This window comes from Pangasianodon hypophthalmus, chromosome 13, assembly GCF_027358585.1.
Source record: "Pangasianodon hypophthalmus isolate fPanHyp1 chromosome 13, fPanHyp1.pri, whole genome shotgun sequence".
Classification (NCBI taxonomy): domain Eukaryota; kingdom Metazoa; phylum Chordata; class Actinopteri; order Siluriformes; family Pangasiidae; genus Pangasianodon; species Pangasianodon hypophthalmus.
Window position 1 is genome coordinate 17,057,912 of NC_069722.1, and position 26,951 is coordinate 17,084,862.

The 26,951-nt window shown below is 40.4% G+C and overlaps 1 protein-coding gene across 1 annotated transcript in view; it reads right to left on the reverse strand.

Moving 5' to 3' along the window:
• Nucleotides 1–22,426, reverse strand: part of glis2b (GLIS family zinc finger 2b) — a 65,131-nt gene extending 42,705 nt beyond the window's left edge. The window contains exon 1 of the mRNA XM_026917289.3: nt 21,615–22,426. The gene's annotated coding sequence lies outside the window, so the exon portion shown is untranslated. The remainder of the gene's footprint in view (nt 1–21,614) is intronic.
• Nucleotides 22,427–26,951: the final 4,525 nt, after the last annotated feature.

The window sequence follows — 26,951 nt, forward strand, 5'->3', positions numbered from 1 at the left end:
GCAAATAAAAAACATTTCTCATTTACATAGTTATAATAACATGCTATCTCCTACAGATAGCATGTTATTATAACTATGTAATGTTGTCAAGATAATATTATGAATTATCAATATACCTTTGAGTATTTCAGAAACTGCTTATCTCCTGGGATTTTCACACCCAACAATCTCTAGAGTTTACACAGAATAGTGCGAAAAACAAAAAACATTCTGTGAGCGGAGGATCTACAGGCTGAAACACCTTGTTGATGAAACTTAAGAGGAGAATGACCAGACTGGTCTGAGCTGACAGGAAGTCTACAGTAACTCAAATAAGCATTCTAAAGAACAGCTGTAGACTGGAAAAAGACCAGGTGATTTTTTCCCCCCTAATCTTCAACTGTCCAGTTTGGGTGAGTCTGTGCCCAGGATAGGCTCATATTCTTGTTCTTGGCTGACAGGAGTGGAAACCCATGTGGTCTTCTGCGGTTGTCACCCGTTCACCTCAAGGTCGATGTTTTGTGCAAGTTGAGATGCTTTTCTGCTCACCATGGTTGTAAAGAGTGATTATTTGAGTCTCGGTATCCTATCTGGCAGCTCAAACCAATCTGGCCATTTTCCTCTAACCTCTCTAATTAACAAGGCATTTCCACCCACACAACTGTCACTCAATCAATGTTTTTGTTTTTCACACTCTGTGTAAACTGTGGAGACTGTTATGTGTGAAATTCACAGGAGATCAGGAGTATCTGAAAAAGTCACTGAGATCACATTTCTTCTTCATTCTGATGTTTGATATGAACATTACCTGAAGCTCTTGACCTGTATCTGCATTATTTTTTGTGCTGCACTGCTGATTGGGTGATTAGATAATTGCACCATTGTCATGTTGTTCACCACCTTCCACCTGTTCCACCCTTACCAGATTCTACTGAATAAATGGTGTGCCATCAAATACCCTGTGATTCTGAGTGACTCACTCTCAGTTGGGAACTGTATCTATGATTTATTCTACTGTATATTTTCTATTATATATGTTGATCCTCAGTAGAAAACAGCATCTGTACATGAAATGATTTTATCATCAGTAGAATAAAGTAAAGTGAATTTGAGCAAGTCTAGCCCTCAGCCAAGATCAGTACCAGTATTTGACTGACTTTCACCTTCAATAGAAACACCCTGATTCTCCTCTTCAAAAGGATACAGTATTATTAGATTGTGTTATTATTACCAACAGAGCGCAGTACTAATAGATTTGTTATCTTCATCATTAGAGAAAAGTATTAATAAATTGAGTGATTCTTATCACCAGCAAAGAGCAGTACCAGTACTTGAGTGACTTCTATACTCAGTAGGAACAGGATCAGCACCAAAATGATTCTTACTCTCAAATAACATCAGTATCAGCACTTGAATGGATCTTACTTTCAGCACTTACAGTAAACGTGTATGCACTGTGTGGATAATGCATTGGAAAGAGTGACAAACCCATGTCTGACTATGTGGTCTCTACTAGTTCCAGAAGGAAACAGCCCTAACTTCCACTGTTATGCTGATGACACACAGTTGTCTGTTTCAGCAAAGCCAGATGACAGACACCAGCTTAATAATGTTGAGGAATGTATAAAGGACATTACACACTGGATGATTATTAACTTCCTTCTACTTAATTCTGACAAGACAGAAGTACTTGTACTAGGACCACATGCAGCTAGAAGTAAGCTTTCTGATTACATAGTATCTCTTGATGGCATTTCTGTTTCATCATGTGCAGCAGTAAAAGACCGTGGTGTGATTATTGACTTCAGTCTTTCATTTGAAGCTCATGTAGATAATATTATTAGGATAGCCTTCTTTCATCTCAGAAATACTGCTAATTACATGATGCAGAAAAATTGGTTCATGTTTTTGTTACCTCTAGGTTGGATTACTGTAATGCCTTACTGTCTGGATGTTCCACTGTGTGCATAAACAAGCTCCAGTTAGTCCAGAATGCAGCAGCCAGAGTTCTTACTAGAACCAGAAAATATGACCACATCATCCCTATCTTATCCACCCTGTTTTGGCTCCCAATCAAATTTCGCATTGATTATAAAATATTACTATTGACCTATAAAGCACTGAATGGTCTCGCGCCACAGTACCTAAGCAAACTATTCGTCTTTTATGATCTGCCACGCCTACTTCGATCAAAAGGAGCAGATCTGGTGGGTTCATGGGCATAGAGTGTTGTGGTGAACTGGGATGTTTGGATGCTGTTGCCCCCACCACGCTCACGCATTCACTCATGTTTGCTGACGGTGGAGTGGCTGGCCGCTATACGTTCCAGGGCGCCCTCATGTCTGTGTTACCTTCTGGCTCTCCCTTTTAGTACTGTTGTCACATCTAGTGCACACTGCAAACAATATACATATTCTTTAACCATTACATGACAATTAGCATACCTAATAATCTCTCTCCCTCTCCCCTCTCTCTCTTTCTTCTGCCCTCCGGACCTGCCTGATCCATCCTGAGCCCTACTTCTGGTTGGAGTTCTAATCTCTCAGAAGCCACTCGCAGCTGCTGAGGATAGCCCCACATGGACAGCCTAAAGTTACATGAGATTACTGTGGATGGTACCACTTAGAAACCATGAAGATGGCTTCAATTGATATGAACAGTTTTGCTACGATGGCTTAGGACTATAGTTACTATGATAGCTTTAGGACTGCAATTCCCACAAATCAGTTTTGCACTCAAGGCTCCATCAGTGAACAGTTAATAACTTCAACAAAATAGACTTTAAACTATAACAAACTATAATGAAATTTTGACCATATATTATACAGTTATACAAGGGAATTATTTATAATCACACTATCCGGTGTCACCCAGATGAAGATGGGTTCCCTTTTAAGTCTGGTTCCTCTCAAAGTTTCTTCCCCATATCATCTCAGGGAGTTTTTCATTGCCACCGTCACCTTTGGCTTGCTCATTAGAGATAAATTCATAAATTTAATTTATATCCTGAATTTATATATATTTCTGTAAAGCTGCTTTGTGACAATGTCTATTGTTAAAAGCACTATACAAATAAAACTGAATTGAACTGAATACCCATCCAGAACATAAGCAAGTAGGATGGTTGTTTACATATGTAACCATGGTTCAACGGTGAAAGACCGACTTATGACCCATCTAGATCACTCAAATTGACGAGAGCGGACAGAAAATGGGGTGCCTTTTATACACTACACGTTAGGTCATGTCATGGGTTGACAATTTTCTTGAAAATTTTCCTCCATTTACATACATTGTCTACTTTTTTAACCAAGACTACTGTTCTCTCAAACTGCAAAATAACGTGGAAATCTGATTTATGGGGAAGTACATTATTTTTACACTTAGATAATTAATTAAAAATAACTGAAAACACATGATTACAGCATAATATGGCCACGCTGATTTACAACTTAGATCCACTTTGAATCAAAAACTTAAAACAATTAAAAATCAACACTGCCACTGAAAATCGATGCACATTCCCCAATTAACCTCCCCACGCTGTATGAAAAAGCAAAGATTATTTAAATAGAGAAAGTTCAGAGTGTTCAGAGTCAGCTTAAACAGGTGCTTAAGCAGATATTCTGGGTTGCCCTTATTATTAAAATTACCTGTGCGGAGCTCACCACTCTGAGGTTTCCAAATTGTTGCCATAATTTTATGTATTCCCCTAAAGATGATTGCGGATGTTCTCACTTGGACAGCCTAATGATTGCACTTAAGGCTAAAACACTACTGAAATCCAAAAATGAATGTTGTGTTAATAAACCAGCTTCACTGTGGTCAGAGCAGCAGCAACAGTGACATAGACTCTGTATAGGCAAATGCACTACTAAACAGTTATTATATCCAAAGTCATTTGTTAAACAATCTAGCTATATATATCTTGTCAGAATCCTGTTGTTTCTCGCACTTTGTCTGATGCAGTACATGCCATACTGGGCTTCACACTCACTCTGTGGGAGAACATGGGAGGCACAGCAGCTTTTTGCAACATAACTTTTCATGATGCCCAGCAAAATGACAGCAAATGCACTGAGAAAAGCAACAATGTTGTGCATGATATAAAGTCCTTCTATCATGGGTGATTCCAACAGTCATCACTGGGTCCAAGGGAGCAAAACTGGCCCCACTCACTGAGTAAGAAGGATGGAGGTACTTTCACCCCAAGCAATCAGAACATCTCTAATCAATGGTGAGCATGTCTGAGCTCATGTATGCAAAAGACAGTTAGTACATTCCTCCAAGTGTGTTCAGCTGCTCTCTGAAGTAGCATAAGCAGCAGCTTGAAAACATGCAGTGGCTGGCTTTATGTTTTTTAAAGAAAGCACATACTAGCCCTCACCCTATGAAATAATACTAGAAAATCTCCAAAATTAACTTTATCCTAAACAACAATTCAGTCTTCACTTTGTAAAAGCAATTTACTAAATAACTTCTGCTTTTTGTCCTGGAAGTATCAAGGCACTAGTGACTAAGCTTTCAAACATTCACCATAATCATCAGACAAACTCCAACCTCCTCCACGACCCCGGACTTAAAATGCTGCAATTTCACAAGTCAGTTCCTCCCTCACTGATTATTCTCTCTCTGTCTCTGCCTGTCTCTCTCTGTCTCTCCCTCTCTCTCTTTCATTCCACCCCTGATCTGAACTAGGTCTTGCAGCCTCCCTCAACAGCCAGTGATGCAATCCACACACTCCTGCATGCAATAACAGGGCTTGGTGTCTATGAAGGCTGAGAATGGCAGTCTGAAATGGTTTCCCATAGGCAGTATCACAGAACAAAAACCTCATCTTGTAGAATAATATATACTTGACTGCTCCAACAGTCAAGAGGATTTTTATACTGCAAGGTGTGGCAATGGACCCAAAGCCGATGACTGAAGAAAGTGCCATAATAATGCCTGTTCATTTCATTTCAGAATTTGTTTTGTATTAATTTGTATTAAATTATTTTTGGTGTAGACAGATTGTAAAGGTTAGGGAAAAACATAGCCAGTCATAGCCAGCAATCACAGCCAGTTGAAATACTGGGCAAAAAGATTTATGCATGATTATTACACACTCCAGATACAGAGGCTCTAGACTGATAATCGGCAGATGATCACAGATTTTCTTAACCTTGCTATTGAATCAATTCACGCCTGTGGAAATTTAAACAAGTAAATATGATTGGGCATTTGGGTGTGATCTCTCTTCTTTTTTGTTTCTCTGCACCATAGGATCACCTGAGTCCAGGGTTGGGTTGTAATTGAATACAATTTAAATATTCAGCATATTCAGAATACAAAGTTCAAGAGTCTGTACTCCATGAAATGTTTTGAAAAAGCAGTATTCAGAATACAGATATTTTTAAATTTTGGGGAAAAGTCATTTTAATTACTACTACAAGAACAAACAAAAAAAAAATGCTTGTTCATTAACTATTTAAAAAAATAAAAGGCAACACACCCACTTTCTCATTTGCATTGTGTGCTAGGAAAAAATGGTTTAAAAAAACAAACCTTTCTCTTTAGTATTTGCCATCAGTGTTCCAAATACAACAACTGCGCATGAATACTGCACAACTGGGACAGAGTAAGTTAAATTACATTTTTATACTTATTTTGTATCTTGTTTTTTATTTATATTTAGCTAATGATACTATGTTGTGTTCTCTGTGTTAAATAAATAAATAAACACATTTTATTTAGCACATTTCGACACATGTGAAGTTATGGGTGAAATGAACTTGTATGATACAAATGCTTAATTTTTCAAGACAATAGGTATTACCCTCCCTTATGACATTAGGTTCAGGGTTCAAGGTTCTTTATTTGTCACATACATTACATACATGTGATGTATTAATGTAGTGAAATGTTTTTCCTTAGTGCCTCGTCCCACAGTGCAACAGTGATACATAATAAAACAGGATATAACAAAAGCCAAATATAATAAAAGCAGAATATAATGAATAAAACAGAAAAATAGAATAGAATAGAATCTATTAGACAAAATGTAGATGTTATATGTAAAAATATGTAAAAATATGTTTAGCAGCTTGAAAAGAGGAATCTTAGCAGCTTTTTGAGGACATGCAAAAGATACAAGAGCTTTTGTTTGTCCATAGTGGAACCATTTGTGTATGTGTGTCTGTGTGTGAGGTAGTTAATATGCAGACTTCTCAAGTGTATATGCAGACTCCAAGTGTTGCATTAGCATCTGTAACACTTGTCCATTTGCAATTTTCAAATGGACAAGTTAAGAGGTCTATCACAGTCTACTGGCATTTTAAGGTTGATCACAATTTATGTATTTCATTTTAAGATTTTTGTCACATGTATTTAACACATGACCAAGTGTAATTTATAATTTCATGGTTTTATTAAATGCTGGAAAAGATCAGAATAGAATACAGAATACTGAAGTGTACAGAATACTGCACATTACAGTATATGCTTCTTACGTTCTACTTAAGTTAGCTAATTGCTAATATAGAAGAGGCTAATAACAAGGCAAAGACACTGTCTATTTTTTAGCCTGTTAATGCAGGTTACTGTTAGACTGTTAGACTGAAATAATTGCACTGTTGCTGCAATTATCCATGGCATAAAAAATGAACAATACTCAACTGGACAGCTCAAAAAGGTGGTTTTAATAATATAACTTATTTTACTAGTAGACTCGCCTCGAAAGATAGGAAATTATAATGCTTTAATGTCCCTTTTCACTCCAATGGCTTTGGTGTCAGGTTAATGCTACTACATTCCTGGAGAGACACCTGCAAACAAGCCATCATTCTGGAGAAGACAGATGGCTTTGTGTTTGTGTGTAGAAAGTGTATGTTTTAAAGGCTCGAAATGGGGCGCTTAACAGCAAAACATTAAAATTGTGGAAAAATAGAAAAGGGAAGAAGCACAAACAAACAGGTCACAATTAATCAACAAACTGAACTGATATGAAAATAGTCATGCTAATGTTGAGCTGTGGGAATTGTTAGCACAAAAAACACAGGGGGATCTTTGAGCAAAGGCTACAGCCTCAGCATGGCCCGCCACACAGATACACTCACATTCTCCCCTAGCCATGCCTGTGTTCTCTTTTTCTTCTATGGAGATGCCAGCTGTGCTGCTGCCTGTTGTCTCCAACTCCCATCACCCAGGGTACTTGTTTTCTCAAAGCAAGGCCACCACTCAATGCTACATCCCCCACCTGTGCCTGGCATCCAGACAAGGTCAACATGAAAGGCTTTTCTCTCTCTCTTTATCTTGCTCCCACCCCTCCTGCCTCTCTGTGTTTCTGTGACTTAGCTCAGCTGAGCGACAGGTTCCTCCTAAACATTAAGAAGTTACATCTTCTGTCTTCAGCCACACAGAAGGAAAAAAGAATGAAAGGGAGAAGGAGGGAGAGAACAAAGTGTAATGAAAGAGAGAGGCTGAATTCATCAGTACATTTATTTAAGTTTAAGTTTAAGTTAATTAAACTCAGAAGCCAAAATACTGTACTAAGCAAATACATACAGATAGCTTAATGGGGAGAAGTCGCTCAATAGATTAATCCTAACCCAGTAGCATTAACCCTTACGGCATCCACACTAGCAAATAAACATCTGCTTGTTTAAACTCTTGACTGGGTACAAGGGATGTTAACTAGTTCCCAAAGGGCTGCAGGTTCAAATGTTACTATTGTTACACTGGTTTCAGGGCTAGTATCATTTGAAAATTTTCAATGCAGTTACTGATCTGCTACCTTGAATTTGATACTGACTTTTCCCCAAGGCCTTTGTTTTAATTGTGACACTAAACAAACCACACATTATTGTAACCACTGCTAATCATATGGTAGGGATGTGCGGTACACCAGTACTGGAAAAATACCGGTATGTATTGTATTTCAAATGGTATGATATCATAATTTGTCTCAGTTCGGTATTTCATTTGCTGCTGTTCCGAAGTTCACCACTACGGAACACTGTTACCCAAACTGATGCGAAACCGGCAAACGTGAAAACGACAATGGATCAAACGGGTGAAACTCACTCTACACGTCCGAAATTAATAAATAAAGAAAGCGGTAGAAGTGAAATATGGCATTACTTTGCCTACAAAAGTGATGAAAAAGGTGAACCAACCGACCTTAATTCACCAGTCTGCAAGCGCTGCTATAAGTCATGTGCTGCCACGGGAGGCAGCACATCAAATCTTAGCAAACATTTGTCACTCACTCATCCTGATTTGTTCAAGGAGTTAAAAGATCGACAGGCGAGTGTCTCTTTCAACCGATTTAATTTGGACTTTTATTTTAAAGACATCACTAATATTATTTTTAGTATTAGTAATAGTGATGAAGGGCATATTACTGCTGTGACGACCTCTAAAGGGAAGCAGCTGAGTGAGTGAGTGAGAGAGAGAGAGAGAGAGAAGTATAAATGAAGAGTTTGGTTCCAAAACGTGATAAACGCCATTTTAAAAAAAATTTAGTTCCCGCCAAAATCAGTATTGTATCTGGTCGGTATTGAAAAGTCAATTTTTAATTTTACACAAAATGCGATATCTGCCGTGTTATTCTGTCATATTTTCTCCCTATCTTTCCAAACCGCGACAAACGCCAGTCTCCCTTCTCTGCAGAATGCGATACATCCGCTCAACCAATCACAGTGCACCATTCCACGCATTGTAAACAGTAATGGCGGCGCTTTGAATACACCCAGGATCCTAGTTTTCCTCATCTACTTTGTACTTTGTGATCAACAAACAAACAAAAAAATTTATAATTTGATGGCATTGACGAACCTGATTCTGATACATTTTATTTGCACCATTTGATAAAGACTGAAAGGATATGAAGAGATTATCCTATTTTAATTTCATCTCTTTAGTTTTTTTCTTCCAAAATCAAAATTTGACCTATGTTCCATGTAGGTTTTTTTTTATTTATTTATTTTTTTTTTTATTATTTTCTTTGCACAGTTGTTCATGCAGAGTTTCAAGCAGTGTGTTTAATAAAATTGTTTTCGATTCACTTATATTTTGAGGCTGGTTATTCGTCACCTATGGTATCGATTTAGTATCAATACAGAGGTATTAGATCCTAGTATCATACCGAAGTCAAAATTGTGGTATCGAGCAATCCCTATCATATGGCCTATAATGCTGATATATCATATCTAGCTGTGTGTACAGTCCCCTCCGAAAGTATTGAAACGGTAAGGCCAATTCTATTTTTGTTGCTATACACTGAAGACATCCGGGTTTTAGATCAAAAGATGAACATGAGAAAAGCATATTTCAGCTTTCATTTCCTGATATTTACCTATAGATGTGTTAAACAACATGGAATATAGCACTTTTTCTTTGAACGCATTTTTCAAATGATCAAAAATATTGGAACATGTTTCCTGTTGATTGATTGTTTAAATAATTAATAGCTCTGAATGCCTACTATTAGTTTGAGCCATGGGTTTCACCTGTGAACACTGCATCTGTTGTTAAAAAGGATAAACCCACATGAAGACCAGAGAGCTGTCTATAGGAGAATGTCAGGTATTTCCCCAATAGTGTGGCAGTGTGCACTTCTGGGTTGACAGGACATTGTTTAATTTCACATGTGTGTTTTGTGTTGGTTTATGTCCTGTCTCCACCCATGTCTTGTCATTGGTTGTCTCCCTTACGTGTCATTACCGTTCTCAGCTGTTTCCGTTTTACCTTTAATTAGTTTGTATATTTAAACCCTTGTGTGTCTTTGTCCTGTGCACAGTATTGTTTCAGTGTTTGCCGCCTGATCATTACCAAGCCATTTGTCCAGTGCTTCTCATTCTGTTTTTTTTTTATTTATTTCTTGCCTTTTTTTTTTTGCCTAGTTTGCTCAGTTGGTATATTGCCAGACCCACACCTGTTTTTGGATACTGTCTCTGCCTGTAGTTTTTGGATTTCTCTGCCTCTCAGTAAGTGCTTTAAACTGCACTTGCATACATTCCCACTCTGCATTACGTGACAGAATACTGCGCTTTTAACTTGGATGCAGCAGGAAGATGAGAGGGGACTTACGCCTAGATGACCATGCCGGCGTATAACTCTGTGAATTTCCCCCAGTGGATGCACCTACACACCTTCAGTCCTTTCAAAGGCACTGAATGCCCCCTTACAGGATTCCTGCTTCAGTGCCAGTTTTATTTTGAGGGCCTGTTGGACCCCAAGACTGAAGAGAAGCAACGGATGGGGTTCTTGTTATCCCAGTTTACCAGCTGAGTTCATAAGCCTCCTGAGAGTGATTTATGGGAAGGATGACCTTAACTTTGATCTGGAAAATTTTTTGGGGAGGGCCAGTCTGGCGACCGAACCTACTCGGCCATTCACCATTTTCAGGGCTTGAATTTTGGTGCGAGATTGCGGGGATTACACATAATTTAAACCATTCCAGCAAGTTTACCTTTCATAATACGAGAAATTCCTGCACAAATATATTTGCTTCATCTAAGATCAAATTATGAAATACGTCAACAGACGCGAAAAAAGAAATCACCGGTTCAAACAGTCTCTCTTTATTTTAGAATTTATTTCCACAAACAGCGCTGCACCAGCCATCTCTGACTGTCGTTGAGCCCTGTAGCGCATCGGTGTGCTCTCTGTGGCCTGCATTGCACTGATCTTATTCACACAAGGCTGTGTGACGCGCTCTAATATTCTGAGTCATAATGAGCTGCTTGTGAAGATAGTATCGGCTTCCAAATTATATTATTTTAATCCCGATATTCAAACATTAAATGCTGTTTTGCTCTTTATAGTGTTTGAGCGGATAGAGCGCGCCTGCTGGCACAGCAGCAACGAAGCGTGAGTAAATCATCATCTCCCTGCCTTAAAATGCGCGTTTTATCAAAAGTTAACATGAATGAACATAAGACAGTATGTAAAAATAGTTTCCTGCTTACTGATATTCATTTTCTCTCACGTAACGACCCATGTTTCAACCACATTAATATATAGTTTTAATACAGTTCTTAATGTCAGTTTGGAGGAAAGCATGACAAATGTTGTTATTGAGCTGTTTTGAAAACCACTATACACTAAAATCTGTAGACATAAATAAATGAAGATTATTAATTTAGCCCGATGTGTCAAAATTTATTCTCCCCCCCATAATCTTTAAATCCCCCCATGTGACCCATGTAAGGGGGGAATATCCCCCCAGTTTAAAAAACGAAATTCAGGCCGTGATTTTCTGTGAGGAGAGAAAGGCTGGTGACAAAGAGGAAGTAAAGACTCAGCAGAGATCCCTCCTGAGGCCAGCAGGGTGGCCTCCACAGCAATACTCTAGTCAGAGGCCAACGCAGTGGCTTCCCCTGCAGAGCTCCCGCCAGAGACCGACACGGCTTCCACCACAGCAGAGCTCCAGACAGAAGCCAACATGGCAGCCTCCCCTGCAGAGCTCCCACCCAAGGCCAACAGGGCAGGCACCACAGCAAAGCTCCAGTCAGAGGCAGAGGGCGCAGCCTCCCATGTCTTCCTCACGCCAGAGGCAGATGAGACAGTATCCTGAGGCTGATAGCATGGCCTCCCATGACCTGCTCATGCTAGAGGTCGACAGCACGGCCTCCCAAGTGCTGTTCCAGCTTGAGGCTGACAGCACAGCCCCCCCATGTCCTGCTCCTGCCAGAGGCTGACTGTGCTGCCTCCCATGTCCTGCTCCTGCCTTGAGGCCAACAGTGTGGCCTTCCAAGTTCTGCTCCAGCTTGAGGCCGATGATGAGGCCTCCCAAGTTCTGCTCCAGCTTGAGGCCGATGATGAGGCCTCCCAAGTTCTGCTCCAGCTTGAGGCTGACAGCACAGCCCCCCCATGTCCTGCTCCTGCCAGAGGCTGACTGTGCTGCCTCCCATGTCCTGCTCCTGCCTGAGGCCAACAGTGTGGCCTCCCAAGTTCTGCTCCAGCTTGAGGCCGATGATAAGGCCTCCCAAGTTCTGCTCCAGCTTGAGGACGACAACATCGCAGCTTCCCATGACCTGCTCCTACCAGAGGCCGAAAGCGCAGCCTCCCATGACAAGACGGCCTTCCAAACCACACTCCTGCCAGAGGCCGATCGCGCGGCCTTCCTAGTCCTGCTCCTGTCTGAGACCGACGGCAAGGCCTCCCAAGACCAGCTCACGCCTGAGGCTGACAGCACTGCCTTCCAAGCCTGGTTCTCGCCTAATAACCCCGGCGATCATGTCCCAGCCCCACCATCTGACCCTGGCGAGCCTGTCACCAATCCACCTCCTGCTTCCTGCCAGTATGCCCCATGTCAGGAGAAGCACCCTGGAAGGGGGGGGGGGGGGATCTATCAGGTATTATCCCTCTCTCTCCCTCTCTCTCTGTTCAGCTACACATGCTACTCCTGAGATACCAGTGGTCCTGACCCGTTCTGCTCTCTGGACCTGCCTGATCCATCCTGATGCCCTACTTCTGGTTGGAGTTCTCATTGTCTGAGATCGCTTACTGCTGCTGGAGGTGGCCCCACATGGACAGCCTGAAGATCATTGGGATTGCTGGGGATGGTGCCACTTGGGGATCTCATATGGGGAGTTGTACTGTGATGGCTTGAGACTGCGATTGCTGTGGTGGCTTAGGGACTGCACTTACCAACAAGCTTTGTACTCAGGACTCCGTCAGTGGACAGTGGATAAGTTTAACAAACCGGACTTCATGTGAAAACTGTGATGAATTTACTGGTTGCACAATTGCACTTTGTCAATATAGTACACAGTATTGGAAGGGATTTATTTATAATTGCACTATCCAGTAGCACCCAGATGAGGATGGGTTCTCTTTTGAGTCTGGTTCCCCTCAAGGTTTCTTCCTCATATCGTCTCAGGGAGTTCTTCCTTGCCACCATCACCTCTGGCTTGCTCATTAGGGATAAATTCAAATATTTACAATATATTTTTTGAATCCATTTATTTCTGTAAACCTGCTTTGTGACAATGTCCATTGTTAAAAGTGCTATACAAATAAACTTGAATTGAATTACCAGCTTAAGCTGCCCGGACAGGACTTTGTTTACTTTGACGTGTGTTTGTTTTGGTTCATGTCCTGTCTTCACTCATGTCTTGTTATTGGTTGTCTCCCTTATGTGTCATCAACATTCTCACCTGTTTCAGTTTTACTTTTAATTAGTTTGTATATTTGAAACCCCGTGTCTTTGTCCTGTGCGCAGTATTGTTTCAGTGTTTGCCGCCTAATCATTACCAAGTCGTTTGTCCAGTGTTTCTTATTCCATTTTTCTTTTTTTTGACTTCTTGCCTGTTTCTTGTTTCTCGTGTTAGTTTTGCCTAGTTTGCTCAGTTTCTATATTGCCAGATCCACACCTGTTTTTGGATATTGTCTCTGCCTGTCATTTCTGAGAGAAATGCAAAGCCATTTTGAAGCTGAGAAAAGAGGGAAAATTGATCAGAGCCACTGCACAAGCATTGGGCATAGCCAATACAATTTGGAATGTCCTGGAAAAGAAAGAAACCACTGGTGTACTAGCAACCAGACATGGAACAGGTCGGCCAAGGAAAACAACAGCAGTTGATGACAAACATTGTGAGAGCTGTGAAGAAAACCCCATAAACAGTAGTCATTGACATCACCAACAACCTCCATAGGGTGAAAGTATCATAATCCATGGAGTGAAGAATACTTCGAGAGCAGGCCATACCACAACATGTAAACTACTCATCAGCAGTAAGAATCAGAAGGCAGATTGGAACTTGCAAAGAAATAGAGAAACGAGCAAAAAATAAAGTTGTGGAACCAAGATTAACCTCTACCAAAGTGTGGAGAAAGAAAGGATCTGCTCATGATCATACGAGCACATCGGTCAAGCATGGAAGTGCCATGGCTTGGGCTTGCATAGCTGCTTCTGGAACAGGCCCAGTAATCTTTACTGATGATGTAACTCATGATGGTAGCAGCAGAATGAATTCAGAAGTCTACAGAAACATTCTGTCTGCCAATTTACAGAGAAATGCATCCAATCTAACTGGGAGGAAAACAATGACCCACCACACTGCCAACACAACAAAGGACTTCATCAGGGAGACTAAAGGGAGAAACCCCCCAAAATAAATAACACCTAAAAGAAGCTGCAGTACAAGCCTGAAAAACTGTCACAAAAGAAGAATGCAACAGTTTGGTGATGTCAGGTGGTAGCTGGCTTGATGTAGTTATTGCAAGCAAGGGATATGCAAACAAATATTGAGTATTTACTTTATCTGTTCCAATAATTTTCCTCATCTACATATTTGGTGGTCTGCCACCAAAGGTGACATGTTCTAAGTTCTTTAACACATCTTGATGGGAATATCAGGAATTGAAAGCTGAAATTTTTATCTCAAGCCCAAATGTCTTCAGTGTATAGCAATTACCAAAGAATTGACCTTGCAGTTCCAATACTTTCAAAGGGGACTGTATATAAAGTACATACAGTAAGGTCCATAAATATTTGAACATTGGTGATGTTAATGTTATTTTAGCTGTCTACCACAGTATATTGGAGATGAAGTTAAATAATGAATATGAAGCTAGTGTCTAAACTCACATTTACTAACTATAGCCAGGGCAGTTGGCTAGCATTCAGCCGATGTCGACCTGTCTCTGCAGGTTTCATAAATGTGGCCTATTAACTAACACATTTTGATTTCATGTTCTAGGTGGAAGTTCAGACAGTACTAGGGCATGTTCTTCTTAAAGTAATGTGGTTGTCCACAGGTAGAACAGGCAAGGACATCAGTTGACAGTAAGGAGAAATATATATTTATATATGCACATATATTTATATTTACAACCAGGAGCATAAATATTTGGACATTGACAAAGTTATTATTATTTTAGCTGTCTACCACAGTATAGTGACCAGCTGTGTGTTAATCCCTCATTATCTCACTTACAAGTAAGCAGATAAAAGGTCTAGAGTTGATTTTATGTTTGGCATTTGCATTTGGAATATGGTGCTGCTAACTCTCAATACGAAGTCCAAAGAGCTGTCACTGTCAGTGAAGCAAGTCATCTTGAGGCTGAAAAATCAAAATAAACCTATCAGAGAGATATAAAAAACATTATCTATGGCCAAAGTGGTACATTCTTAAAAAGAAAGAATGCACTGGTGTACTCAGGAACAGCAAAAGACCTGAAAGACCACGGGAAAAAAATCTGTGGTACATGACAGAAGAATACTTTCCCTGGTGAAAAAAAAAACCTTCACAAAATTTGGCCAGATCAAGAACACCCTCAAGGAGGTAGGTGTATCTGTGTCAAAGTTGACAATCAACTGTGTCACCTCTGACTAGCTCATTAGGGATAATTTTTAAAATGTAAAATTAATGTAAAGCTGCTTTGTGACAACAGCCTTCATCTATCAAGCTGGATACAAAAGTATTTGTGTGTAAATTGTTAGTATGAACGTTTACACAAGAAATTTGCTATTCATAAAAAATCCTGTAAATTCGGAAAAAAATTTGCAATTATGTAATTATGTTGTAATTATGTTTCAATGAGTGCTTTAGCCTAGCCCGGTTAATGAACATGTGCCTTCAGGCAGTGCTCTGAAGTCCAGTGGCTCTGGGTGTTATTCAGTGCCACCCTTAAGCCTTTATAATAAATTACATGAATGAATTCATACCTAAAAAGCTTAAGCTATTCAAATTAGAAACAAGGAATTATTTAAAAGTTAACAATTTCCTATGATACCTTCATAAGGATATATCCTCTGCCTCTACATCTAATCCAATTTTTCCACCAGCAAAAAGGCCTGCTCACATTCTAATGCACTGCAACTTTTGGTAATAGAAGGTCATGGAAAGGGGGAGGGAGCTCAGGGCTCAGCTTTACTGACGGGAATGGATTTGCCCAGACATAGCACTGAGCTCAGGCCAAGACTTGAGAAGGCTTTATTTCTGTTGCTGAAAAGGCTCCCTCATTCCCTCCCTCTCTCCTTTTCTCACACACACACACACACCAGTCTCTGCTTGCTCACTGTAGTTGGGCTGAACTATTGTGGGTAATTCTGGAGAATCCAGGGTGTTGGCCATGCAAGTAAATAATAATATGAAACAGCTGTGCCTCCGTCTTAAGAGCAGGAGCTTTTGGTACAGTACACTGCTGACTGCTCTAAGATTCAAAACAATCATGGTGATGTGGCCATCTGGAGCCATACATGCTACTCAGACATAAACATCCCTTGACATGAGCACCTAATTGTGTCTTGTTTCCTGTTCTTTCTTAATTTCTATAGACAATCTCCCTGGCTGTGGCCTTTCATTTGAAATATCTCTAATTCTCCAAAACACAGAAAAGAGAAAGGGTTTAAAATAAAAAAGGGGAAAGAGAAAGAGAGGAAAAGTATAAGAGAGTTTGGATGTTAGTGGTGTGGACTAAGACACAAAACTCTGTCTGTATTTATTTTGGACCAAGTTACCACAGCCCTAGCCCAAACAGTGGAAGAACTGTGGATGGTTGGTGTGAGCCACAAACTATGGCGTTCCACCAAGGTGCTTGGGAACAGGAAAAGGGTAGTTCTTGAATGGTGTGAGGTTGCTATATGGCGGATGCAACATGAAGGACGAGAAGCAGCCATTCCAGGAGAAAACTGTAAAGCCACACTGTGATTAGTGGTTAGCATTTAACTGGAGAAGAATGCATGGTCTGGGCCCAGCTAAGGAGGGTCTGGTCTGGCCCTGATTTGTGTGTGACTCAGGCTTCTCTGTTCTCGTATCAGCTCTGATTCTGCCATGCGGAGTTTTCTGTCCGTCCAGATACACTCCCTTCAGCAGCACAGAGTAAGCATACTGCACATATAAACTCTACACGTCTACATGTCTAAAATTGAGCCTATGTATTAAAATGCTGCATGAAGACACTGTTTGACTTTTCAAGTGAGATAATAAGTGGATTAAACTGTCAGAAAACTGATGTCCTTGTTCAAAAGGTAAAACTATGAGGTTTTGCAATAAACAAAACAGTGCAAGCTACAGTTAAGGCGAAAGGTTTACATACACCTAGCTTAAAGACATTCAAACTCAATTTTTCACAACTCCACACAATTCATATTACCATACATTCCCTGTGGTAAGTGAATTCTGTTTGATTTCCATAAGAGGTCATTTGAAAAGACAGATTTTATTTGCTACACTAGATTTTCAATTGGTCAAAAGTATACATACACTTTGTCCATATTGCCTTTTAATTACTTGAACCAAATGCTTAGGGTAGCCTTCCACAAGCTTCTCACAATGTTTTCCCAGAATTTTTGCTCATTCCTCCTGACAGAACTGGTATACCTCAGTTAGGTTTGTGGGCCTCCTTGCTCATGCTTTTTCAGTTCAGTCCACAAATTCTCTATGGGATTCAGGCCAGGGCTTTGTGATAGCCACTCTGATACTTTCACTTTGCTGTCCTTAAGCCATTTTGTTACAACTCACTGTCCTGCTGGAAAACCCAGTTTCGACCATGTTTTAACTTTCTGGATGATGAGGTTGCTTCAAGATTTCTAGATAATCTTCCTCCCTCATGATGCCATCTATTTTCTGAAGTGCACAATTCCCCTTCCCAGCAAAACATCCCCACAACATGATGCTGTCACACCCATGCTTCACAATTCAAATGAGGTTCTTTGAGTTAAAAGCCTCACCGCTGTGGATCATTATGGCCAAACAGTTAAATTTTTGGTGTAATGTGATTAGAGAACACTCATCCCAAAGGATGGTGATCACCTGCAAACTGTAGTCTGCAGTTTGTTTGTTGGCCTTATGCTGCATTCGACTTATTCAAAAGCGGAGAGTCAGAATTCGTAATGACGTAATTTTTAACTACCATGCATTTAAGGTACAAAGTGGTGGATAAAACATGGACGACTCCATGCTCGTCTTTTGTTAGCAACAAGCTAGCCAGCTAACTGTGATGAGTGATGTTTATTTTCCTTCTCAAACCAGCAAACTGCATAGTCAATGCTGTGAGCAGCCATGTTGATTTGACGTCATTCCCTGCTCTTGAGTTGAGAGGACTAGACAAAGTTCCCGAGAAGGAATTTCATGTTCAGAAGTCGGGAATTATGAGTTACAACCTCTAGCTCACAGCAGCAGAGTAGGGGCTTATCCCTGCGCAACAGCCTTTCAGGCCATGGAAAAGTAGGACACTCTTAATGGTGGATACACATACTTTGGTACCTGATACCTTCAACTCCTTCACCAGTTCCTTTGCTGTTGTCTTGGGGTTCAGCTGAACCTTTCAAACCAAAGTTTGTTCAACCCTGGGAGTTAATTTGTGCCTCTTTCCTGAACAATGCAGTGTCTGTGTAGTCCCAAGATTTTTATATTTGCATACAATTGTTTGTACAGGTGCTCATGGAACCTTCAGTTGTTTTGAAATTGCTACTACAGAGAAACTAAATCAGGAATCGGCATTAAGCTGAGCTACAGCTCAGCTCACTCAAACTATGAAATTATTTGACTGCTACCTCCACAGCAGATTGTTTCAGTTTTACCCACAGTCATTCTCAAGCAGTCAGGTGACCCCTTCTAGGAATCTCCTAACACTTAACCCTTGAAGGTTCTGTCAGGAATCCAGCAGGTTAGATCACTTGCTCTGGTGTTCACTTGATACCACGCCACACTAAACATTTTGTACAGGTGCGTCCATAAATATTGGGACGGTGACACAATTTTCCTAATTTTGCCTCTGTACACCACCACAGTGGATTTGAAATGAAGCAATCAAGATGCGACAGAAGTGCAGACTTTCAGCTTTAATTCAGGTCACACAAGTCACAATGTTTACTGTCATATGTACAAGTACTATGTACAAAGTATACTTGTACTTGCTTATAATACTTGCTTGAATGCTTCTCCACAGACTAAAAACTAACGAGTCTGTAAAGAACGGTTCCATTATCCATCAAATATTCAAGGAGTTTAACAAAAATATTGCATTAACCATTTAGGAATTACAGCCATTTTTACAGAGTCCCTCCATTTTCACAGGCTCAAAAGTAACTGAACAAACTAACAATTAAAAATATAAGGCATTATTTTTAATACTTGGATGCAAATCCGCTGCAGTCAATGACTGCCTGATGTCTGGAGCCCATGTACATCACTAAATGTTGAGATGCTTTACCAGGCCTTTACTGCTGCCACCTTCAGTTGCTGCTTGTTTGTGGGTCTTTCTGCCTTCAGTTTTGTCTTCAGTAAGTGAAAAGCATGCTCAATTGGGTAGAGGTCAGGTGACTGAATAAGCAATTTAAGAACATTATATTTCTTTGCCTTAAGAAGCTCTTGGGTTGCTTTCACGGTATGTTTTGGGTCATAATCTTGAACTAAACCATCTGTATTTACATTCATGATCACATATTGAGAGTTCCCACGAACAGCTACCAAATGCAAATTCAGCACAACTGGAATCAACTCCAGACCATTTATCTACTTAAACTGTCATCAAATAAAGAGGAAACAGGCCGCACCTGGTCATGAAACAGCTTATTAGTCAATTGTTAGTTTGTGCAATTACTTTTGAGCTTCTGATGGAGGGACTGTGTAAAAAATGGCTGTAATTCCTAAATGGTTAATGCAATACTTTTGAATTAAATTCAAAATTGAATTAAAGCTGAAAGTCTACATTTCAATCACATCTTTATTGCTTAATTAAAAATCCACTGTGGTGGTGTACAGTGGCAAAATTACAAAAATCGTGTCACTGTCCAAATACGTATGAACCCAACTGTATGACAAATTATCCGCTAAAATTTTATGATCGTGACAGGCCTACTGTACAAGTGCTTTTATTACAGCACTTATAGTATATCTGGATTTTCTTATAAATACATTGTGTAAAATTTTGTGTAATCTTTAAAGCACTTTAAAAATTTAGTATGAAAATGCTAAGTGATACATAAATAAATTTTACTATTATTATGTTGCTCCAGTTCTGTACCACTTCCAAGTTCCATTCAATGTGTTTTAACACTGTGTTTCTGCTTTCCGTTTGACCCCTCCCAGTTCCAAAATCTGTAACCAGATTTGGTGCTCCTTGTCAGTCACTAAAGGAACAACCTGCCTAAAGGTCAAACATTCCCTGCACTTCTTTTGGGTGGGCCTGGTTTGACCTTGTTTTCTCAATTATAGGGGAACAAACACTGTGTTCACTGACAAGGCCCCTTACTGGGCCCTCCAGCTTCTCAGTGTTGCCAAATGTCCCAAATTTCCCAAACTTTCATTGTCGCTTTTGATGACTGTGGTTCATATTATCTTTAGTCTTCTTCAGTACTTGAGAATGATTCTCTTTTATTTTTCACTGTGTTCTAAAGCGTTGTTTATCTACCAATGCACATAAGGACTAGCAGATGGATACCACTGCTAACATGGGTCTAAAATGGAATTCTATTCAATGGAATTCAGCTGCTGCATTGTCTCAGAAATGTATACAGAAGATTGGATTTAAAAACTTTAAAAAAATAAAATAATAATAATAATAATAATAATAAAAACTGCATTACCAACCCATTGTTTGAACTTCACGTAAAGAACTATGGTCACTTCTGCACCTCTAAATTCAGACCCACTGCACATATGTGATCATAATTCACAACTGAACTACAGAATTTTAGCTAGATAATGATTTTTTACTATATTGAATTCACCAAATTTGCACCTGTATGTGCTTTAATCTATGCACTACCTACTAACAATCTATGTTTTATGGATGTTTCATTTATGTTGTCTTTTGAGTCCACTACAGCAATTTCATGATGACTGATTAATGTCATTCCTATGTCTGTGGAGTATAAGAATGAACAGTAAGAACATTAAAACTATTAGAGTACAATGAAAGGCAAACGAGAGTGGTTTACTGAAATAGTGGAGAATATGGTCAAAAATAGTGAAAGGGGCTCAAAGGAGTCAAAATATATACCCAGACCTGTACAGACAATCAACACAATACCATGACTTTTTAATGCTGCAACAATTAGCCTTGGGCACAGAGAACTAGTTCTTACAGTGTGACAAAATACTTGACCAAAAGATGCTATGTTCCTGAGCATCAGATTCTCTTCGTCATTTGGTTAATTACTATCTGGCATGCAGGCTCTGTATCATTCAAGCCATAGGTGGCCGCCAATGACATCAGGCTCTGAACCAAGGGCCCAAACTCAATGCACTCCTCAATTAAAACCAGAATTTTGGATTTGCCTAACTGGTGCAAAACACACTTCATTCACTGCACATCAGTGCCAATCTGGCTGAACTGCACCGTCATCTTTCCAGGATGAGCTTTTATTCACGTATTTCTGTCTGACCAGACAAGTCACCATAGAAAGCTTACATCAACATATACGCCTTAATGGGGGAGATAACTGTGTTTCTCCACTATCAAGACGGTCCACGTAGACGACGCGGCGAACTACAAGCCAAATGAAGCAATCATTAGAAAAATGGGTCTTTCGTAATAGCTAGAACTGACAGCTTCACACATCTCAATAAAAACTACAAAAACGTCGTGTTGTCTCAAATATTTGTCAAATTGACGAGACTCGGTCGGCGGACGATGCAACATCACTGTCATACAGTCCACATTTAGGGTTAGTGAGTTTGTGAAGGCGGGCTTACCTTTGGAGAAACTGAGAAATCAATATTGTCGAGCTGGCTTCGACTCGAAGCGTCGTAAAACTTTCCTATTAGAGTGGTTATACAAATTCCTTTGTTTAGTTTAAAAAAAATGTATTTTTATAATTGTCCGTCGGTGAATCGGGTTACTCTTTACGCCTGAATACACGTCGCGTCACGGTTTAGCAATCTGGCTCTGTAGCGGTCTACTGTCAGATCATTGTCGTTACAAAACAGACAGGAGCAACAAAAATAAGGAGAAAACTGCGCAGAAGCTTAATAGAAGGCTCAAGAAAAAGCCGACCGTGAAAAAAGCCGACCGTGACAAAAGAAATAGGGCAACAAACAGCCTAGATAACGTTACTTTTAAGGATTGACATTATTACTCTTAGTCGAGAACCTAACTGTGTCAACACTTGAAACAGTGTCCGTAATCTTCAGGTTGAAGTCCAGTACCGGAGGTCATAAGAAAAAACAACCGTTGTCGATTTTTTTTCTGAGGATCAAGGTGCATCGCGTATTAGCAAAGCTTGGTCAAGTGATATTTTCTTTGGGTGGTCGTTCTCCTGAAGGTCTTAAGGGAGGGAGAAAGAACAGATGTCTTGTCCAGATAATATCTCCTTAAAACGTTTTTCCTCTATAGTGTTTCCTCGTTGTTTTTCTTGTCTTGCTGAGGCAATAACGCACTAAGCTGGCGGTATCAGCCAACCCCCCCCCCACGGACTCGAGCCCGTGTGCGGTGTCTCCCTCCCGGTGCGGAGCGGACACTGGCCCTGACTCCTTCACCCAAACTTGCTCCCAGTCTGCCCGCTCCGCGCATGCGCACTGCTCCGCCCCGTCGACGGGGGCCGTGCTCGGCTCTCCCTCCTTTCCTCCGCCTTGCCACGATGCGGCCACGTCCCAGCCCGCGCACTACAGCCACAAGTGCAAACCAGTACGCCACCTAGGCGTCCAAAACCGCATAGAATACTACTGCGCTGCTTAGTATATAAAAGTAGGACGCCATCACATAAATATTTTGTTTTAAATTTAACACCAGTCGCGAAAATTAATAAATGAAATTAAATTAATAAATTCAATTAATCAGGAAAGGTTGTAAATGTTAAGTGTACACTAGAAGAACCCACGTAGACTGGTGCAAAAAAACTCTCTCTCTCAAAAAAAGAAGCCAATACTGAGATAGCAAAGTAACAGCAAAGAGGTTGATCTTACGTTCAAAGGATTTTCAACTTGCAATTCAATTTGTTCGTTACATCGACTTTAGGAAAGTCAACATGGTGTCTAAATTTGATGCATACCCAATGCCATGCATTGATGAGCCTCCTGTTTCGTTTGTTTGGAACCCCAGCAATGTTTCAACGTCTCATGGACAGAATATTTTTCCCGCACAATGCATATGCCGCTGCTTATTTAGAAAACATCATCATTTATAGTAATGATAGGCATTTACATTACATTAAATTTACATTAGTGGCATTTACAACATCTGAGAGCTGTCCTGAGATCATTGAGACAGGTGGGACTCACAGCAAACCCAAAGAAGTGTGCAACTGGACGGGTGTAAGTATGGTATCTGGGTTTCAACTTGGGCCATGGGCAAGTGCATCCCCAAATTGATAAGACGGGAGCAATTGCCGCCTGCCCGAGACCCAAGACCAAAAAGGGGTTGAGAAAGTTCCTGGGGCTGACTGGCTATTATCAGAAATTTGTATCTTTTTTCGGACGTGACCTGCCCGCTGACTGACCTCACTAAAAAGGGAGTGCCAGATCCGATCCAGTGGATGAAGCCGTGCGAGCAGGCTTTCTGCCAGGCAATAGCGGTTTTGTGTGGTGGCCCGCTGCTGCATTCTCCTGAGTTTTTTCTCCCTTTTTTTCTACAGACTGACGCGTCAGACAGGGAGGTGGGGGCCGTTTTGTCCCATGCTGTACATCAGCCGCAAGCTCTCCGTAAGAGAGACCAAGTTCAGCACGATCGAAAAAGAGTGTCTGGCCATCAAGTGGGCAGTCCTAACCCTCCAGTACTACATACTGGGGTGTCATTTTACCCTCTGTTCTGATCACGTCCCGCTCCAATGGCTCCATCACATGAAGGATGACAAAGCGCGGGTCACTTGTTGGTATCTGGCACTTCAGCCATTCAAATTCAAGGTGGTCCACAGGCCTGGGGTACAGATGGTGGTGGCAGATTAATTCTCCTGCAGGGGTGGAGGGGAGTCAGGGGGTATGTGGCAGATGGGGTGTGGTCGAGCATCAGCTGCGGACGGAGAAGAAGCAAGCTTGAACCAACAGGTAACGTGGGATGATGGGGGATGAAAGCGCTTACTGGAGATGAATAAATAAATGAATTAAATAACACCAACAGTGCAAAGTTAAAAAAAAAAAAAAAAAAAAAAAACCTAATCGGATACACATCACATGACAGATTTAAAGTTAGCATTAATGATCTAATAGTACTGAATTGAGATACTTGATTCTCAATACTTCAATTTAGTCACCTACATAACAGCTGAACAGTAGTCACTTCAGTGCATTATGTTTTAAAGAATAGTAACACTGGGCCTCATTTAGTAAAGTTGGGTGTAAATGTTTGCAAATGTTTACAACAGTTTTTGCAAAACTGTTTTTTTCATACTCACATGCATATGATCACGCCTAGAGTTCAAAGCATGTTCCCGACACAGCTCATTTGCATGTAGTGATGTCCACAAAACTCCATAAAAGTTCAAGTGCAAAGACAGATGGGAGCACAAAATGAACGATCAGGGTAAAGGCTGAAAAGCAGATGTGGATGTTATTCTAACTTAATTCTATGGAAATAAAAGTGTCTTATAATATATAATATTAATAATAATATGCTAGCATTAAATCTTCCATCAGCTGAGGCATTTGTTTTCGGCTTACAGCTATGCACAGATAGACCAGCTTGTCCTCTGTTTAGAGAGCAGCATTTCTTTTGTCACAACTGAATGGCTAGTTTTATTTATCTTAATTTATGGGTATGTGTTGGCTCGCTTTATTCATTTTTTACTATTCTTTAATGCCAATAATATACAACGACTGGGTTTCACAAAATATTCTCAGTAGTATTCTTAGTCTCTGTCCTAGTGAACTAGCATGAGGAGGTTTGTGATAGAGAGTACAAAGCATTCTGTAAGTCACCTTCTTATGCATAAATTTCCAACTTATTAAATGAGGCCCATCGTCATTTACCACAAAATTCAAAAAGCACATATGGGGTGATGGTTAGGTGGCCACAAACCTGGCCATATAGTGTGGCTTGACCCCAATGTTTGAGTAACAATTGATACTTAGCACACATACTGTACTGAATTATCAGTTCATAGCTGTATTTATTACATCTACCCAGTCCCCAGAAAAAAGCTGTTGTTCATACATTTTGGTGTATCCTGTTAATACAAGTGTCTAGTTAAAAAAAAATACACATATTTATATGGTGCAATTGTAACCTGTGCTCCTCCTACAGGTTTAAAATTCAGTTTAGTTGTATTGCTCCATCCCAATTCCTAAAATGGCCATAAAATCATTTCTGTACTTAAAAAATACATATTCTGTACTTGTAAACCTCTGCTCTAGCATATAGAGCACGACAAGGCTGCATGTGTGAGGAAACTGGCAAATTCTACACAGCCGAAAACTTGCTTTCTCTCAGCTGTATATTTAGCTGGTGTGATAATCCACTGTTGAGTTTCTTAAGATTTGGTAGGTGTCAGGCAGTAGAGATGGTGATAGTTGCAGACAATGCTTTTTATTAACTGGCAACAACAAACAAATCCAAATTTTAAAGCAGAGATCACAGTCAAAAGGCAGGCAAGAGATATGGTGATGTGCATACAGCTTATCCAAGAGCAAGGTGAGAATCACAAAACAATGAAACAAATAAGGGTCAAAACCAGAATCAGCAAATATGACCAAAGGCTTGGTACATCAGGTGAAACCACAGAGCTGAACAAATACTTCATGATCTGAGTGAGTGTGGAGCATGCTTAAGTAGTATGTGGTGGTGATTGAGTCCAGGTGTGTGCAATCAGTAATCTGGTGACAGTGAACGTGATATTGAACATGGTGTGTGAGTTTTGTAGTCCATGTTTGCATTATGGGAATTGGAGTTTGCCACCAATTCCTGCATTGCCATGATAGTGGAAAGCCAGACTATATCTCTGGGTTGATGTTCTGGTCTATTTGTTCACTTCCTGTTGGCTAACTCCTTGTTGCATGGCATCCAATGGGAACAGAGGAGGTTGGTAACAAAGGACACACTGGGCATATTCTATCCATGGGAGAAAACAAACCCAATCCCCCTGACTCTCTGCACAGAAAGATCACAGAAATCTGCCAATTTCTTGTTTGGCTCCTTCTACTTGACTGTTGGATTGGGGATGATAACCCGATGTGAGGCTGATGGCCACTCCTAGCGTTTCCATAAAGCTCTTCCAGACGTAGGATGTGAACTGTGTTCCTTGGACACTTACTATCTCTTCCCATAAGACAAAGTATCCGAATACATGTTTAAACAAGAGTTCTGCTATTTCAAAGGCTGTGGTGATGATATGATTTTGTGGATGTCAGTGAGCATGTGGGGCCACCAGTATTTGTTGCATAGCAGATCATGGGTCTTGTGAATGCCTGGATGTCCAGTTGCTGGGGATGTGTGAGCGTAGGTGATGAGCGCACCCTCAACTGTCTCAGTTTCTCTAGGGCCAGTTTAATTGCTAGCAGTTCCCTGTTACCCACATCATAATTCCTTTCCTTTAAGTCCTCGATAGTCAGTATATGGTCTGAGCCATCCTCCTTTTTTTTCAATAAAAAATAAGCCAGCAGATCCTGGAGACATAGAGGGTCTGATGTACCATTGAGAAAGCACTTCTGCATGGCCTGGTTTTCTGTGGCACAGAGGGGATATACATGTTTCCTAGGGGGCATAGTTTCTGGCAGGAGATCCATAGCGCTGTCCTAAGGCGGGTGAGGAGGCAGACCACTGGCCTTTACTTTACCATAACAGAGCACTACCATATCTGTTTATTCATTGTGACCAATGTACCACATGACCTCATGCACACGTGAGCACACCATGGTTATTTGATTTACTGATTTACTTGATTTACCATCTTGTTTTGCACCGCAAAATTTGTGTACCATGCTATGTACTAAAATAATTGAATCTCCATTAGGCTTTTTGAATAACATCAATATGTAATAAATAATTTACCTAATTTGTAATCATGTTCTGCATGGGCTTTCTGTGTAATTTAGTGACATTCATGACACACAGTTAGACAGAAGATTAATGAAAAACGGATTTATCCTCAGTGACATGGTACG